Source organism: Canis lupus, chromosome 35 (genome assembly GCF_011100685.1).
Source record: "Canis lupus familiaris isolate Mischka breed German Shepherd chromosome 35, alternate assembly UU_Cfam_GSD_1.0, whole genome shotgun sequence".
In the NCBI taxonomy this organism is placed as follows: Eukaryota; Metazoa; Chordata; class Mammalia; order Carnivora; family Canidae; genus Canis; species Canis lupus.
Genome location: NC_049256.1, coordinates 24155910 through 24174844, shown reverse-complemented (window position 1 = coordinate 24174844; position 18935 = coordinate 24155910). Strand labels below are relative to the sequence as shown.

At 41.4% G+C, this 18935-nt stretch overlaps 1 pseudogene; it reads left to right on the top strand.

The window, feature by feature from the left end:
* Nucleotides 1-15842: 15842 nt before the first annotated feature.
* LOC111094034 lies at nucleotides 15843-17840 on the top strand (annotated as a pseudogene).
* The last annotated feature ends 1095 nt before the right edge of the window (nucleotides 17841-18935 follow it).

The window sequence follows — 18935 nt, the reverse complement described above, 5'->3', positions numbered from 1 at the left end:
CCTTGGAGCATTACTACTGCTTGAAGATCCCTTACTGATTTCTTAATGAGTTGTCTTTTTTTTTTAAGATTTTATTTATTTATTCATGAGAGACACGAGAGAGGCAGAGACATAGGCAGAGAGAGAAGCAGGCTCCCCGCAGGGAGCCCAATATGGGACTCAATCCCCAGGACCCCAGGATCATGCCCTGAGCGGAAGGTTAGAAGTCCAACCACTGAGCCACCCAGGCATCCCAACTTGTCTTAAACTTACCATCTCTCTCTCAGATTTTCTTTCCTTCCCTGAGGTCCCTCTTCCCTGCCTTACCCTCACATTCATTGACTTCCTAACCAGTCTCAAGCCCCTACAGTTATCCTGACTCCTGGTTCTACAGAATCCCACAGTCTCTTCCCTCGGAGCTCCCTAGGATACTTACCCTCCATCCTTTCTAAAACCAATTCATTCCTCGTGTTCCCACCCATCCTATACCACCCTGGAGGACTTCCCTTCTCTCTGTCTTTTTCCCACCTCATTGGTTCCCTCCCTGTTTAGCTGCAACAGGTCCTTGGATAGTTACTCATCTCTCCCACCATGCTGTTTCTCCTTGGGGCCTCCCTAACCTCCTAAGTGCTACTTCCCTCCTCCCTGTCCATAGTCTCAACCCACTGCATATTTGGCAATCTGGTTTCCCTCCCCACAGCTACACTGAAACCGTTCTCTTCAAGGTCAACAATGACCTCCTTTTAGCTAAATCCATTATTCTTTTTCTAGTTTCTCAATCTCTTGATCTCTCTGGGGCATTAAAAAAAAAAAGAGAGAGAGAGAGAGAGAGAGAGAGAGAGAGTCCTGCCTCAAATGCTCTCTTCTTTGGCTTCCATTTCTGTTTACTTGTCTTTCCTTCTCTCTCTGTATGGCATCTACCCCTCTTGCCCTCCCTCCACTGGATACTCCCTTTCCTCAGCCCCTGGAGCTCTAGGCTCTCTCTTTGCTCTTTGACTCCAAAATTACATCTCTTCTATAGCTGTTACCTCTGTGCCAGAAAGGCCTGTGCCGCTTTCTCACTTAGGCATTTGCCTCTCACTGCTCACTGTTCATGAACTTTTGGATATCTCACTCATACTATAAGTTGAAGGTATCTCCCTTCCCAGACTCACTCCTCTTTCCCATCATCCTGCCTTTGGTCACGGCACAGCCATTTGCTCCTTCCCTGTATTACTTGGATAGGGGTGCCATAGCAAAAAAACCACAGAAGTAACAGAGATCTAAGGGGCCTTCAACAACAGAAATCTACTTTCTCATAGTTCTGGAAGCCAGAAGTCTAAGATCAGGGTGCCAGCAGGGCTGGTTTCTCCTGAGACCTCTCCTTGGCTTGCGGGTGGCCGCTGCTTGCTATGTCTGCATAATGGTCTTTTCTCTGTCCCCATACATGCTGGTGTCTCTCCCTCCTCTTAGAAGAACACCAGTCATACTGAATTAGAGACCTCACTTAACCGTAATTATGCCTTTAAGGACCTCACCTCCAAATGCAGTCACAATCTGGGATATTGGAAGGAGGGCTTTAACACAGAAATGAGAGGAGGGGTGTAATTCTGCCCATTATAGTTGCCCAGGCCAGAAAGCTTTACTGTCTTCTTTACTTACCTCTGTCATCTCCTATCCAGATGTTTGGTCCTCTGGACTTTTCCTGTTAAATGCTATATCCATCTGTTTATCACCAGACCCAGTGCCATGGTCAGTCCTAAATCAACTATAAATTTCCCTGCCTAGTCTTTATAAGGCTGTCTGATCCACCTCATTTTTGCTTTTGCATTTCATTTTTTTTTTTTTTATTTATGATAGTCACAGAGAGAGAGAGAGGCAGAGACACAGGCAGAGGGAGAAGCAGGCTCCACGCACCGGAAGCCCGACGTGGGATTCGATCCCGGGTCTCCCGGATCGCGCCCTGGGCCAAAGGCAGGCGCCAAACCGCTGCGCCACCCAGGGATCCCTGCATTTCATTTTTTTTAAAGGATTTTATTTATTTATTTGACAGAGAGCATAAACAGGGGGAACAGCAGAGGGAAAAGCAGACTTTCCACTGAGCAGGGAGCCTGACCCACAGCTCGATTCCAGGACCCTGAGATTATGACCTGAGCCAAAGGCAGACACTTAATAATTGAGCCACCCAAGCCACCTCTCCTTTTGGCTCTTAAAAAAAATATTTATTTATTCTAGAGAGAGAGAGCACACAAGCAGGGGGCAGAGGGAGAGAGAGAGAATCCTCAAGCAGACTCCCTGACATGGGACTCAATGGCTAGGTCTCACAACCTCAAGATCATGATCTGAGCCGAAATCAGACACTTAACCAACAGAGCCACCAGGTGCCCCTCTTTTGGCATTTTTATCAGAGCTATTTATGTACATTAAAAATAGAGATGATAATTTTTTTAAAAGCAAAACACAACACAACACACACACACAGTACTCAGCCCTAACTCCAGGTCCACTGCCCAAATGTATGCTTCATACAGTTTCCTTGATCTAGAACATGCTAGAGGAAATTATTTCCCACCATATCTCTTCTTTCTTGCCCTGCTGGTTATTCCATAATTCTAAGTAATAATGTTATATCAGTACTTTTAAGTTGTATATATTTATTCATTTATCAATGTAGACATTCTGCTCCTTATGAATGATAAGAATTAAGCTCAGAAACACCAACCCCATATCATTTCACCTCATTCTGCCTCCCAATTTTTGATAGTTGTAAATTATTTTTAGTCCTGGGCTTTTTTCTTGCCATCAGCATTTGAGAGTATTTCTTAATTCTGTGCAAAGTAAAAGGAAATGACTAGGGACCTTGCTCTTCCATTTTTCTTTCTCCTTCCACTTTTTAAAACTTGTTTTAAAAGAATTTGGGGGGGGGCACCTGGGTGGCTCAGTTGGTTGGGCATCTGACTTTTTATTTCAGCTTGAGTCTTGGTCTTGGAGTTGTGAGTTCATGCCCTGCATTGGTTCACTGTTCAGCATGGAGCCTACTTAAAAAATAATTTTTTAAATGAGAGTAATTTTTAAAAAATTTTTATTTATTTATTCATGACAGAGAGAGAGAGAGAGAGGCAGAGACACAAGCAGAGGGAGAAGCAGGCCCCATGCAGGGAGCCCGACATGGGACTCGATCCTGGGTCTCCAGGATCAGGCCCTGGGCTGAATGAAGGCTGCGCTAAACCGCTGAGCCACCCGGACTGCCCAAATGAGAGTAATTTTATTATTTATTTTTATTATTATTTTTCAAATAACCTCTACACCCACATGGGGCTCAAACTCATCACCGTAAGATCAAGAATTACATGTTCCACCAAAAGCTTCTGTCAGGTAGATCTTTAGCTTCACATTGTTAAGGACGATCATATTTACAATCTGTGCATGACAGTATTTAAGATCTATATGTTTATAGGTTTATTCTGAAAGGGTGATTTTAATACATAGGCCTTACATTATTATGACTACATAAATATTGTTCATAGTAGAGCCAAATATTGTTCTAGGAGTAGATTTTTCCCTTAATATTTATTGTTAAAATCATTCCTGGATCGTTCAAAATACTATGCTCTTCACATCTGTACAAATACATCCTCTTTTCTTTCATTCTACCAGTTGCTCAAAAATCTTGCCACATTTTAATTTGATTCACATTTGGACATTTTGCTCTTAGAGTTTCTAATTTTTTCTTCCTTATTGAGAGGTATTTTAGTTTCCCAGACCTGCTGTAACAAATTGTCACAGAGTAGGTGGTTTAATACAACATAAATTTATCCTCCTACAGTTCTGGAAGCTGGAAGTCTGAAATCACAATGTTGGCAGGCCATGTGGGCTCTAGGAAGAATCCTTCCTTTCTAGCTTCTGGTGGTGCCAGCAGTCCTGGTATTCCTTGCCTTGCAGCTTCAATACCCCAGTCTCTGCTACCCTCTTCACATGGCCCCCCTCCCTGTGACTGTGTGTGTGTCCTCTCCTCTTTACTTAAGGACCACCCTAAATCCGGGATGCTTTCATCTCCAGATCCTTAACTGATTAGATCTGCAAAGACTCCATGGCCAAATAATGTCACATTTTGAGGTTCCAGGTGGACATAAATTTTAGGGTGGCTACTGTTCAACTCCAAACAAGAGGAAAATATTATTTTCTCAGTATATTATTAATATTGAGAGGGGGGCCTGGGTAGCTCAGCCAGTTGGGCGTATGACTTTTAGTTTCATGATCTCATATGTGATGGAATCAGGTCGGCATTGGGCTCCATGCTCAGCAAGGAGTCTGCTTGAAGTTTCTCACCCTCTGCCCCTCCTCCCACTCATGCATGCAAGCACACCCTCTCTCTCTAAAAAGAAAATAAGTTTTTTAAAAATACGCAACAGGGGTGCCTGAGTGGCTCAGTCAGTTAAGCATCTGCCTTCAGCTCAGGTTATGATCCTGGAGTCCTGGGATCAAGCCTGACATCAGGCTCTCAACTCAAAAGGGAGTCTGCTTCTCTCCTACTCATGCTTTCTCTCTCAAATAAATAAATAAATAAATAAATAAATAAATAAATAAAATCTTAATAAAAAATATATAATAGCCAAGATATGGAACAGCCCAGATGTCCATCGACTGATGAATGGATAAAGCAGATGTGATATATATATATGTGTGTGTGTGTATATATATATATAAAATATATATAATATATATTATATATAATGGAGTATAATATTATATATAATATAATAATATATATTATATAATGGAATATTACTCAGCCATCAAAAAGAATGAAATCTTGCCATTTGTAATGACATGGATGGAGCTAGAGGGTATTATTATACTAAGCAAAATAAGTCAGAGAAAGACAAATGCCATATGATTTTACATGTGGAATTTCAGAAACAAAACAGATGAACACAGGAGAAGAGAAGGGAAAAAAATAAGATAAAAACAGAGAAGGAGGCAAATCACCAAGAGACTTAACTCTAGGAAACAGATTCCAGGTTACTGGAGAGGGAGGATGGGGTAACTGTGTGATAGGCATTAAGGAGGGCATGTGATGTAGTGAGGACTGGTTGTAATATGCAACTGATGAATCACTAAATTCTACCCCTTGAAACTAATAATACACTATACGTTAGCTAAAATCTAAAAATAAATACATAAATGATATAAATAGGTATTTTCTCTACTATAAGGAAAGCAGGAATTATGATCCAAAACGAATCTAGGAGCACAAACAATGTCATCACTGCCATGTTTCTTCCTCTCCATGCTTTGCCTATGTTTCCTTTTATGCCAGCTTCATGCTCAAGCAAACTTACCTCATGTGCTGGCAAAGATAAGTTCCAGCATCTCTCCAGACTTTTGTGTCTTCTTCACAGACTGTGATCCTTGCAAGAATAAAACTACTGACAATTCCAGTAAAATATCTGAGGAAGTCTCTTAATGGATCTTATTTGGCTCATGTATGAACAGTTACTGTGGCCCAGGGCATGAAGTGATTTTACTTGGCCAAACCTGGGTCACATGCACCCCTAATGTTGAGAAGGAGGATGACCCTACCCCATAGATGAGGAAGGGTTGGTGTCCAAAGAGATTCTGGGAAGGCAAAAAACCACATGATTCCTTGCAAAGCCGAAAATAGCTTCATCAGTAGCTTGATTGGTTAGTTCAGTGGTACATAAAATTCTAGGTTTATAATTTTCTTCCAAAATAGAGAAAGTAATATTTCATTGTTTTATTTTGCCCCTACACTATGAAAAATTTGAAACTACAGAAAAATTGAAAGACTTTTACACTGAATACCCATATATTTATCACTTAGGTTCTGTGACTATTTGTTTTATTAAATATACTTTTATCCATCCCTCTGTTCTCTATTGATCCATCTTATTTTCTTAGTATTTCAAAATAAGTCACAGACATCCTTGTCTTTGACTCCCAAACCCTTCAGCATGCTTATCATTACCTAGAGTTCGATTATTTGTTTACAGTTTTTTTTTTCACTTGAGCTAAAATTTATATATAGCAAAATGCAAAAAAAAATTTGAAGTATACCATTCAATGAGTTTTGACACTGCAACCCAAACTCATATCAAGATACAGAACAGGGACACCTGGGTGGCTCAGTGATTGAACGTCTGCCTTTGGCTCAGGGCATGATCCCAGAGTTCTGGGATCGAGTCCCACATCACGCATCCCTCAGGGAGCCTGCTTCTCTCTTTGCCTATGCCTCTGCCTCTCTCTGTGTCTCTCATGAATAAATAATAAAATCTGTTTTTAAAAAAGATACATAACAGCACATCTTCCCTCCAGTCCATCCCCAGTAAATCCCTGCACCTGACCCCCAGCAGAGGTAACTATTGTTCTTTTCATCATGGATTCACTATGTCTGTTTAGGACTTCACACAGGTGGACTCATACAATAGCCTCACTTTTGTGTAAGGATTCTTTCATTCAGCATCATGTTTTTTTTTTAAGATTTTATTTATTTATTCATGAGAATACACAGAGAAGAGAGAGAGAGAGAAAGGCAGAGACACAGGCAGAGGGAGAAGCAGGCTCTATGCAGGGAGCCTGATGTGGGACTGGATCCTGGAACTCCAGGATCACGCCCCGGCCTGAAGGTGGCACTAAACCGGTGAGCCACCAGGGCAGCCCCAACATCATGTCTTTGATACTCATCTGTGCTGTAGTTTGTATCCATTCCATTCTATGAATATACCACCGTTTATCCATTTTTCTACTGGTGCATACATGGTACTCTTTCCAGTTTTCAGCTATCGTGAATAAAGTTGCTACACACATTTTTGCACACATCTTTCGGTAGGCGTAGTTTCCATTTTTCTTGGATAAATCACTAGGAATGTAGTTGTGAAGCACCAACAAAGTATTAGAGTTCTGGTAGCTCCAAAATCCTTGCCAACATTTGTAGTAAGTCTTCCCAGTTTCAGCCATATTGCTGAGTATGTAGTGGTATTTCATTTTGATTTTAGTTTTAATTCCTAATTTCTAATGTTTTTGAGCAGTTTTTCATGGGTGATTCGTTTATTTTCCTTTAGGTAGTATCTAATTCAATCTTTCACTCATTTAAAAATGTAGATTATCTGGTGCACATGGGTGGCTCAGTTGATTAAGCATTGGACTCTTTGTTTTGGCTCTGGTCGTGATCTCAGGGTTGTGAAATCAAGCCCCATGGAGTCTGAGATTCTTTCCCCCTTCTTCTCCCTCTCCTTCTGCTCCTCCCCCCAATCACAAGCACTTTCTCTTTCTAAAACAAACAAACAAACAAACAAAACAAACTTTAAAAATAAAAACGTGGGTTATCTTTTTTGAATTGTAGGGCTCTTTTTTTTTCTTGCACGGTCTTTATATATTCTGGATTTTAATTATTTTTACTTATTTGGAGAGAGAGAAAGTGCACAGAGGGAGAGGAGGGAGAAATATGTATATGGAAGCCATTTGTCTCCCTTCCCTATGTAGCTGATTTCCTTCCTCTGCCCAGTGATGTGGTGGTGCTTTTTATATTTAAGAAAAGAGAAAATAAGCTGATTTTTTAGATGTGTTTCCTCTATTATTGCATATAGAGCTGTTTTCCTGCTAGCTAACTACCGAGAAAGCAGAAGAGGCTATCAGGAAGTTCTGTGTTCATGAGCAGAGCTTGCTACACAGGAGGGACTTCCTGTTACAATGAAAAAAACGGGGAGCCAGAGAGAGGAGAGCTTTGCTTGGCTACTACCACTCACCCCCCTAGCATTGGTTCATCAGTATTATATAAAAGCTATTGTTTGTTGATTGTCCTCTTCTCATTTCTCATAGCTGTCACGGCTCTATTCATTTAAAAAATTATTTCCTGTATTGTAAGGGAGGGGAGACAAATGGCTGCCATATAGTTATTTATTTCTAGACTTTATTTATTTATTCATGAAAGACACGAGAGAGGCAGAGGCAGAAGCAGGCTCCCCATAGGGAGCCTGTTGGGGAACTCGATCCCAGGACCCTGGGATCACGACCTGAGCTGAAGGCAGACGCTCAACCATTGAGCCACCCAGGTGCTCTAAATGACTGCCATTTATTTATTTATTTATTTATTTATTTATTTATTTATTTATTTTTAATGACTGCCATTTAGAACTAAAGCTTCATTCTATCTTTTCTAAATCATTTCCTATTCTTCCTAAATGGGCATCTTTCATTGGATTTGGATTGATGTCTTTACTGTCTCAAGGATATGCCAGATTGGCATCTACCTTCATACCCTCTGTTATTGTGTTCCTCTTCCCAGAAACTTCCTTCATCTCTTCCCTTTTCTCTCACCTTACCCTAGTGAAATTCTTCCCAACTTTTGAAGCTAACTTGAGCATATTCCTCCATAAATCCCATCTATTTAATTCATCTTTCATTGGTTTCCCTTTTATCTTACCGTTATTCAACTTAATGCCTATTGTTCACAATTCAGCTCTTAATTATATAGTCCAGAATTGCTCACTCTTATTTCAAATGTTTATTATTATGTTGGTAACTATTAAAAAGTCTTTGGGGACAAGAATTTATTTTTTTCTGTCCTTCAAAACACACAGCACAGTATGCATACATAATAGGTATTCAATAAGTATTTGTAATTGATTAACTTCCCTACTATTTGCAAGAAAGAAAGGTAGATAATAGCTTATATTTCTTTCTGCTGGAAATGGTAAAACACTTATCTTTTAATTGAAAGCTGAATGAGGGTGTTCCATTTCAGGCAAAAGAAATTCTGATTTTTCTGCATTAAGGGAAAAAAATTTAAGTTATATAGCATAAATATCTGCTGTAAGCTATGGCAATAGACAGATCCACCAGAGTTGAAGAAATTGAAGTAAGAGTGGTTTGGGAATAGCAAAATAGCAAAATGTGATTTAAAAATAGACTTTATAGTTTAAAATGTCCATTGCATTGCTAACAATATCATCATCAGTTAAAAAGGAAAGAGTGGTAGAACAAGAACAAAAAATAAGAAATAATATGCTTCTGGGGGAGCCTGGGTGGTGGAGTTGGTTGAGCATTCACCTCTTGGTTTCAGCTCAGGTTGTGATCTCAGGTTCGTAGGATTGAGCCCCCAAGTCTGGCTCTATGCTTAGGGTTGAGTCTTCTTGGGTTTTTCTCTCCCTTTCCCTTTGCAGCTCCTCAGCCCCACCCACATGAATTCTCTCTCTCTCTCTCAAATAAATAAACATATCTTTTAAAAATTATATATGCTACTGGTAGTAATTATTGCTGTTCATCAACTACATCTGCTTCAGTCTTTTCTGGATACATGGTAGTTTCATACCACCTGATCTGCTAAAGTTAGGGGAGAAATGAGAGTGGGAGTGATGTTACTTTCCAGTGGAAACTTTAAAGCCAGTGAGTGATTTGCCATATTCCCGTTTTCTGCTTCAGTGATTGTGGAAACATGTGGTATTCCATAATTCTAAATTCCTGAAAGTCCTTAATGAACAGTTTCCCTGCAGACCTGTTTTGTTGTTTGAGCCACTGGGTATAAATTATTCCTGTTCAGGGTCAGCAGACTCCCACCTGTGGGCCAACTGCCTGTTTTGATGAAATTTGATTGGAACACAGACATGTATATTTATGTCTTGTCTATGGGTGCTTCCATGGTACAACTGAATTGACCAATTATAATAGAGACTCTATGGCCCAATGGCTGAAAATATTTATGACTCTTTAAGAAAAAGTTTGTTCGCTGAGGGGGGCACTTGACGGGATGAGCACTGGGTGATATGCTATATGTTGGCAAATTGAACTCCAATTTAAAAATAAATAAATAGGGCAGCCTGGGTGGCTCAGCGGCTTAAGGGCATGCCTTCTGCCCGGGGTGTGATCCTGGAGTCCCAGGATCGAGTCCCACGTCAGACTCCCTGCATGGAGCCTGCTCCTCCCTCTGCCTGTGTCTCTGCCTCTGTGTGTGTGTGTGTGTCTATCATGAATAAATAAATAAAATATTTTTAAAAAAATAAAAAATAAAAATAAATAAATAAATACTTTGTTTTAAGTAAAAAAAAAAAAGAAAGAAAGAAAAAGTTTGTTGACCTCTGACCTAGTCTGTCCTAACTTTGATAGAATTGGAGGTCTTTGATAAGTTCCCTTATATGACTGCTTTATTTATAGTATCCAGCCTCCAAGATGGCACCGGTGATCCCCAGCTCTGAACACAAGGATATTCAGATCCTTGTCCACTTCCTTCCCACCCTGAATAGGGCTGATTTGTGTAAGCCATGTGGAAGTAATGGAGGGTGACTTCCAAGTCTGGGTCATAAAAGGTAGTGTGGCTTCCATGTTTCTCTTTCTCTAAGACCACTCACTCTGAGACAAACCACTACCATGTTCTAAGGGCACTCAAGAACTCCTACGGAGAAACCCATCTGATGAGAAACTGAGTTTCCTACCAATGGAAACTGGGGAGTGAAGGGGAGTGAAGCCTTCATGATCACAGCTTTGGCCAGCATCTTGACAGTAACCTAACAAGCGACTCTGAGCCCAAACTCTAAACCCAGTTAAGCTACTCCTGAATTCCTGACTCACAGAAATTATAATAAATGTTTGTTGTTTTAAACCACTAAAAATGGGGGTGATTTGTTATACACAAGTAGATAATTAATGCAGCATTCAAATGAAAAAGTGGACTAGTACTCAATGCTTATACACGGATAAATTTGCACATAGGATTTTACCCACAAACACACACATTATTTTATTACTGGACAAAGAATTTGTGGACTTCCGTAACTGGAGTATACTTGTGAATATAGATAAGTTTACCTTACCTGTGGAGAAACTATTATAAGTGTATATATCTTTCCCATTTCCTCTTCAACACCTCACCTCATCTTTTTGGAATAGGAAGGGCAATGTGTTCTGAGAAGAAAGAAAAAAGAATTCCTACTATTTCAATATTTCTTAATATGGTAATTGCTCAAATCTGCCTAAAGTTCTCTGTATAGGAATAGAGTAGAATGAACAGAGCAAACTCATAGTATTTTACCGTTTTATTTCTAAGGTGATGATGCAAAAGCATCAGAAGCTAGATTTTTCCAATTAACTACTCTAACCTTTATATGTATATTAAATGGAATAGTTTGTAATAACATCTGGAATTATAGCAGTGACATATGAAATCAAGAAAGATCTTTAAGGGGCACCTGGGTGGCTCAGTCAGTTGAACGCCTGCCTTTGGTTCTGGTCATGATCCTAGAGTCCTGGGATTGAGCCCCACACTGGGCTCCTTGCTCAGAGAAGAATCTTCAGAGAAGAGTCTGCTTCTCCCTCTGCCCCTCCCCCCAACTCATGCTCTCTCACCCCTCCCCCCAACTTGTGCTCTCTCGCTTTCGGTCACTCTCTCTCTCAAATAACTAAATAAAATCTTAAAAAAAAAAAAAAGGAAGATCTTTGAGTTGAAATTAAGCAATAGTCAAGAGGCAAAAGTCAGTAGGAGCAAGGGTTCAAGGAAAACTAAATAAATCCCTTCTCAAATGGTACCAGCAGATTTGTTTGGATATCAGTTTGTATATCTTTATTTTTTATTTATTTATTTATTTTATTTATTTATGATAGTCACAGAGAGAGAGAGAGAGCAGAGACACAGGCAGAGGGAGAAGCAGGCTCCATGCACTGGGAGCCTGACGTGGGATTTGATCTTGGGTCTCCAGGATCACGCCCTGAGCCAAAGGCAGGTGCCAAATCGCTGCGCCACCCAGGGATCCCCCAGTTTGTATATCTTTAACCAAAAATATAAACAAGGAGGGGCTAAGTAATATCTTTGGATAATACTGGTAGGCATAAAGCACGAGAAATAGAAATAAAAAATGAAAGAGAGAGAGAAAGGGAGTGGGAAAAGAAAAATAAGTTAAAAAAAATAAAAAGAAAATCCATGGTATGGTATGAGGATTCACGTGTATATTCCATAGATTCTCCACCATGTTCCAAAATTGGGGATAGTGCTGGTTACCTGGCCAAATCTCATCTTCCAAGCCTCTGTCTTGCTTTAGATAGGCCATCAGTAAACAAATAGTCCAATATCAGCGTGCAAATGAGTACTGACCTCCACAACTTGGGCCCACATGAAATTAGGCTCAGACTAGAGGGAAGGAACCAATAAACTTCCTACTCCTCCACCCCCACCCCAGCAAAGGCCTCAAAACATAGTTTCTGTCTCCTTTTTATATCATTTTTGTTTAGTAACCATATGGCTCTGCTGTGGATGGAAGGGCTGTCTGTGCTGGAGTACATATCATGAATAAGCCCTGTTGGACTGTGCAATTGTATTAGCACATATTATCATAATTATTTTAGGTGATAAACCCATATGGTTGAAATTTGGAGACCAGGTCCCTGGTGCTGCTACGTCTAGAATCAAACTATAGAGTCTCAGGGGGTAGTTCTGCAGGCCTGGATGGTTTAGGCATAAACCTGTCCCATGTGGACATGTATCGTGCTTATTAATCTTTGTATCATAAATATGACCAAAAGTCAAGACTGTGTCCCACAAACTTCACAGCACTAATGAAGGGACAAAATATTTGAGAATTCCTGAAATCTAGCATGCTTGTTGGCCATAAATATGAGGGAAGATGTTGAGAAAACCAGATTCTTCTAAGGCAAAAGAAGATGTGTGCAGACAATGTGTATTTTAAAGGTAAATTCTCTGGCTAGTTCTTTTTAGAACAATGAAAAATTGTTCAATACTTCATTGGCTTTCTTGTTGTTGTATATTTAGGCTACATAAGTATATGCTTGAGTAATCATTTCCTGACTTGGAATGAACACAGAAGAGCTGGCTTGCCTAGAGGTCAGGAGGGTAGCCTTGGAACCCTCCGGATTCTGTTTCTTCAGGGACAAGACTGGAACAGAATCTTCATAAAGTATTATTTTGTTAAAAGTGTAACCTGAGGTGGTACCTGCTTTTCAACTAAGGAAATGTTACACAATGTATTTAATGGCACAATTTAAACCCTCCAAGGGGAAATTAAGCAGATTATTTAAATCAAGGTGCCACTATCATCACCCTTGGTTTTAAACAGCCTAAACTCAAAGAAGCCATTTCTAATGTGATTGAGTGGTTTTTCCATAGTTAATGAAGCTAAATTTTAACTGAGTTCTATCTGACTTTTATCTGGATTTCATCAGAACATTACGGTCATGGCTTTTTAAAAATTTATTTACTTTGATTACCCTTCCCATTTTACAGTCCTTCCAAACTCTAGAGAAAATTAAGCTAGAAGTGTTTTCTGGCCTCCAGGGCACATTGCTGATATTTCTTGCTCATCTCACTGAGACCTGACATAGATCCATTGCACAGTGTCAAAAAGATTTGTTCAGCTATGACCAAGCATCTCCAATTCTGTTTCATAGTAGCTGAAATGGAAAACTTCCTTTTTTACCTCGATGACTGCTCCAGCCTGTTTCTTCATGATTCAAGATTATAATAGTGTAAAAACTTTTCAGTGGTTTCTTAGATAAGACCAAAAGCATAAGCAACAACAAAAGAAAAAAAGAAGATAAATTGGACTTCATCAAACTTTAAACCATCTGTGTTCCAAAGAACAGCACCAAGAAAGTGAAAACACAACCCAGAGAATGGGAGAAGATACTTGAAATCATATATCTGAAAAGGGACTTATCTGTAGAATAAGGAACTCTTACACCTCAATAATTAAAAAAAAAAAAAAAAAGACAACCCAAGTTAAAAAAGGGGGGGGGGCAGATCTCTGAATAGAAATGTCTCCAAAAAAATAGAAAAATGGCCAAAAGTACATGAAAGGATGCTTAACATCCTTAATCATTAGGGAAAGATAAATCAAAACCACCACAAAATACTACTTCACATACACTAGGATAACTAGAACCAAAGGGGGGGATAATAACAAGGATCTGAAGAAATTGGAGTCTCTATACACTGCTGGTAGGAATGTAAAATGGGGGCAGCCCCGGTGGCACAGCGGTTTAACACCGCCTGCAGCCCAGGGTGTGATCCTGGGGACCTGGGATCGAGTCCCACATCGGGCTCCTTGCATGGAGCCTGCTTCTCCCTCTGCCTGTGTCTCTGCCTCTCTCTCTCTGTGTGTCTCTCATGAATAAATAGATAAAATCTTAAAAAAAAAAAAAAAAAAAGGAATGTAAAATGGTGCCATCACTTTGGAAAACAGCCTGGCAGTTTCTCAAATGGTTAAAAGTAGAGTTAACATTCATCCCAGTAATTTCACTGCTAGGTCAATTCATTTCTCCTCAGAGAGAATTGGAAACATATGTCTCTGCAAAAACTTTTATACAAATGCTCCTAGCAATATTATTCTTTATAGCCAAAAAGCAGGAAAAAACCCTTAAATATCCATCAGCTGGTGACTGAATAAACCAAAGACCATTTATCTGAATAATATGAAAACAATAATTTAAAAAGTTATATGCACCCCTATGATTATGGCAGCATAGTTTGCAATAGCCAAGTTATGGAACCAGCCCCCAGTGTCCATCCATAGATGAATGGGTAAAGAAGATGTGGTATATACATGGAGAAAGACAAATTCTGTCTTACAGGTGGAATCTAAAAAACAAAACACCCATAGATACAGAGAACAGAGTGGTGGTTGCCAGAAGGGAAGGGGGTTCGGGGCTGGGCAAAATGGGTAAAGGGGCTCAGATGTATGGTGGTGGGTAGTCACTAGACTTATGGTGGTTATCACTTTGTAGTATATACAAACATCAAATTATAATGTAGACTTGAAGCTTATATAGTGTTACATACCAATTTTCCTTTAAAAAATGAAATATTTGGTGGACTATCACTCAGCATTAAAAAGAAACTAAGTACTGACACATACTACAACACAACATGAATGAACCATTATGCTTAGAAGCCAGTCACAAAAGGACACACATCATGTGATTGCATTTATATGAAATATAAGAGAAGGCAAATCTATAGAGACAGAACATAGACTAGTGGTTGCCTAATACGAGGAAGAAGAAGAAGGGGAGTACCTGCTAATGGATACAGGGTTTCTTGTTTGAGTGATGAAAATGTCCTAACATTGTGTTGATGATTGGACAACCCTGAAAATATTAAAAACCATCAAATTGTACACTTTAGGTGTGTTTATGGTGTGTAAATTACACTTGTAGCTGTTATTAGAAAAACTTCTATGGAGATGACCATGGGTACAAATGAGGGCCAGATCAAGAAGAATGAACCAGGAGCCTGTTGTCACAGAGGAGGTGGTGGCCCATGGTGGTGCTTGGTAGCAACTGGTGGCCGAGATAGAGACAGTGGTGCTGGAACTGGTCGGAGGCAAGGGCAGGCTTGGGGCTTCCAGGGAGGAGGTCCAGCAGAGCTGCCATTGCAACACAAGACTTTCCAGCACATCCATAGATTGGAGTATTGGCGTGCAAGCCACCCTCAGACACCTCAGTGAGGACAGATGAGAAACCTGAGACTCGGGGAAGTTATGAAACTCGTTTGGAGTCCCACAGCTTGTAAAGGGCTCAGCCAAGATCCAGAGCCAGCTTGTGAAAATTGAAATGAACAAGCCATAACAAAGTTTAAGGAGAAAGAAAGATGATTATGTTCTGGAGGGCCAGTGGTCCACATTAGTGGCAGACAGATGGACGGGTTAGTCCTGGAAGATGTAGCTTCCTGGGATCCCTGGGTGGCTCAGTGGTTTGGCGCCTGCCTTCGGCCCATGGCGTGATCCTGGAGTCCCACATCGGGCTCCCCGCATGGATCCTGCTTCTTCCTCTGCTTGTGTCTCTGCCTCTCTCTCTCTCTCTCTCTCTCTCTATCTCTCATGGATAAATAAATAAAATCTTAAAAAAAAAAAAAAGAAGTTCTTCAAAGGCTTCTTTGGAAAAACTGGAAAGCAAGCAGTTAAGGTAGTCCTGTGGGTGTCCAGCAGGTGGATGAAAGAACTAAGGACCTCATAGTTGAGCAAACAATAGAAAAAGCTTCTTCCTGGGCCTCGGTGAGGAACTTTGATAGAGCCTCTCTGGCAGAAACGGTTGGGCGCTGGGTGCGGGGTCTGTCCCGGCCCCCTGGCCATCATGGACACGGGTGATGGGCTGAGCCGTGTGGAAGGCTGTGATTCTGTGGCCTGTTCAGAAGTGAAACAGAAGCAGGAGATGCAACATGGAAACGATGAAGTGACTGCTACTTTTGATGCCAGTTACGAGAGAAGGGCCTTTCCGTATCACAACAGCCATGGAGCAAGAGAGGAGATCGTAAAAAACAAATTCCAAGATGGCAAGAAAGTGCCAGAGGCAGGAGGGGAGCAAAGAACATCAGCTCCCTGGGTTCACAGATCACTGTGCCTTCAGCACGCCCTCTGAGGATCCCCTCTTGTCTGCCTCAAGGACCAAATCAGTACAGTGGTAGCATCGCAGTCTCCTGCCTTTCAAGCTAATGGCACTGATTTGGCCTTCCTAGTGCCTCCTGCTGAGCCAGACCCCACTGCTCTCGCACCCCTAGCAATGCTTGTGCGTGAGACTCACCCTTAGGCCCATGCCCCCTATGCCGCTAACAAGGGAACTGCAGTCACACATTTGAGGACGGAGTGAGGTCAGTCTTCTGGTGCTGCATCCCCAGGTCTCTCCCAGGCTGGTCACAGATGCACTCCCTCTGAGGCTGACCATTGGTTAGAAGAGGGACCCGAGGACATCCAGGCTTAGCAGCCCCAGCCCTCACCTGTCCTGACACAGCCAGTTCTGCAGCTTCCTCCACCCACTGCCACGACCCTGCCAGCACAGCCATTCCCAGAGAATGCATCCCTCACCTTTCAGCCCATGCTAGTGGGTGTGGGCGCACCCCTGCCGCCAGCCTTTGTCCCTGCCTGTCCTGTCCTGTCCTGTGGCCAATCGGATGCCCTACCCAGCCCCAAATGGGCCTGGGGTGGGTATCACCCCCTTCCAGATGTAGCCAACATGTTGGGCTCTGTTTGACACCCCTCTCAGCCTCCCAGCTTGGTCAGGCAAAAGACAGTCCCTCAGTATGAGACAAGCAGAGATACTGCTAGTCCCTTCCTTAAGCCACCTGCTCAGCACCTCAACGGTTCTGTAGCTTTCAGTGGTATAGACAGACGGTGGTGGGTTGGCCTCAGGAGATAGTTTCCTGCAGGCACCTGCCTGGTAGATCCTTTCAAAGCCCCGGGGCTGCATTAGAAAACCAAGTCCAAGCAGCGTATCCAACCTCTCCACCAACCCTTTCTCCAGTAACTTACAGAAGGAAGACATTTGAAATTGAACTTTAGGCAGTGTCTATGGCTTGTGTATTTCATCTGTACTTAGGCAAGGGCAGGGGCAGAGGTCAAAGGAGCAAAGGGAACTTTGTGTTTCCAATCAGTATACTTTTCACTAGTCTCAAGGGTACCAAGGAGCATGTCCAGGCAGAGTTCTGTGGAAGGTGATTTCGAGAAAAATAGGGGGAAAAAACATTCCTAGGGAAGAATTGTCTTGCAGTTGGGCTGAAGTCAAGGAAACGTTGCACTCTGTTCTCCTGTGACTCCCTTAGCCCCATACAAACCCCTGAAAACAACGAGGCAGAAGTATCTGAACAGGAATTTGTATTCAAAGCGAATTTACTGGAATATAAAACAGTATGGGAAGCAAACCGATCTCCCTTTGTTTTTCAAGCCATTCACCTGCTACTTCTCAGTACTGGTCTGTCTTAGAGATCAAGAACATGGTGGTCTGAGCCTACTTCTCATCCCCAGCCCAAGCACAGAAGTAGGCTCTCCTGTCAGAATTCCCAGCAGAGCCCATTCACTGCTGTCCAGCAGAGCTATATTTTAGGGGTAAAGTTGAGCTTCCACTTTGAGTAAAAATAAATATTATAAGTATTTACCAAAAAAAAGCCAAAGTCTTTATTTTTTATTTATTTTTTTTATTTTTATTTTTTAATTTATTTTTGATAGTCACAGAGAGAGAGAGGGGCAGAGACATAGGCAGTGGGAGAAGCGGGCTCCATGCACCGGGAGCCCGATGTGGGATTCGATCCCGGGTCTCCAGGATCGCGCCCTGGGCCAAAGGCAGGCGCCAAACCGCTGCGCCACCCAGGGATCCCCAAAGTCTTTATTTTTATACATTAAGAATATTTTAAATAGTTCCCAATATTAAAAAGTTGTAGAGGACTAAGTAATCTTACCAAAGGTAAAAGGGTGGGACACCCGGGTGGCTCAGTGGTTGAGTATCTGCCTTTGGCTCAGGTCATGATCCCGGGATCCTGGGATCGAGTCCCAAATCAGGCTCCTTGCAAGGAGCCTGCTTCTCCCTCTATGTCTCTGTCTCTGTCTCTCATGAATAAATAAAATCGTACCCAAAAAAGGGTTAGCCATAAGGAATTATACATGATTGATTTATCAGTGATGCCTATTGAAGTGGAAAGAAGAAAGGTTGGGACTTGCAGATGGGATCCCTAGCTTATTTGGTATCCTTCATTTTAAGTAGCACATTGCAGCAACAATCATGCATATGACCAACAGAGTCACTACGTTGCAGTTTTAAAGAAAATCAGGGGTGCCTAGGTGGCACAGTTCGTTGGTTGGTTGAGTTCCAACCCTTGGTTTCTGCTAGGGTTAGGATCTCAGGGTGGTGGGATCAAGTGCTGAGTCAGGGTCCATGCTCATTGTGGAGTTTGCTTGAGATTCTCTCTCCCTCTCTCTCTGCCCCTTCTGCTCATGCTCTAAAATAAATCTTAAAAAAAAAAAAAATCCAAGAGCAGTATTGTCCTGGTTTTAAAACCTGTGATGAAATTTTAATATCGTTATTTTAATGGAACCAATTTAAATACACTGTGTAGCAAATGTGTAGTTTCTTTTATATACTGCTATGGTTTCCTTCTCTTAGTCCTCTACTTCGTTTTAAGTAAGGTGACAATGACATAATGATATCCATCGACTGGAGCGCAGGATACTGTTAGTTTCTTTCTCTTTTTT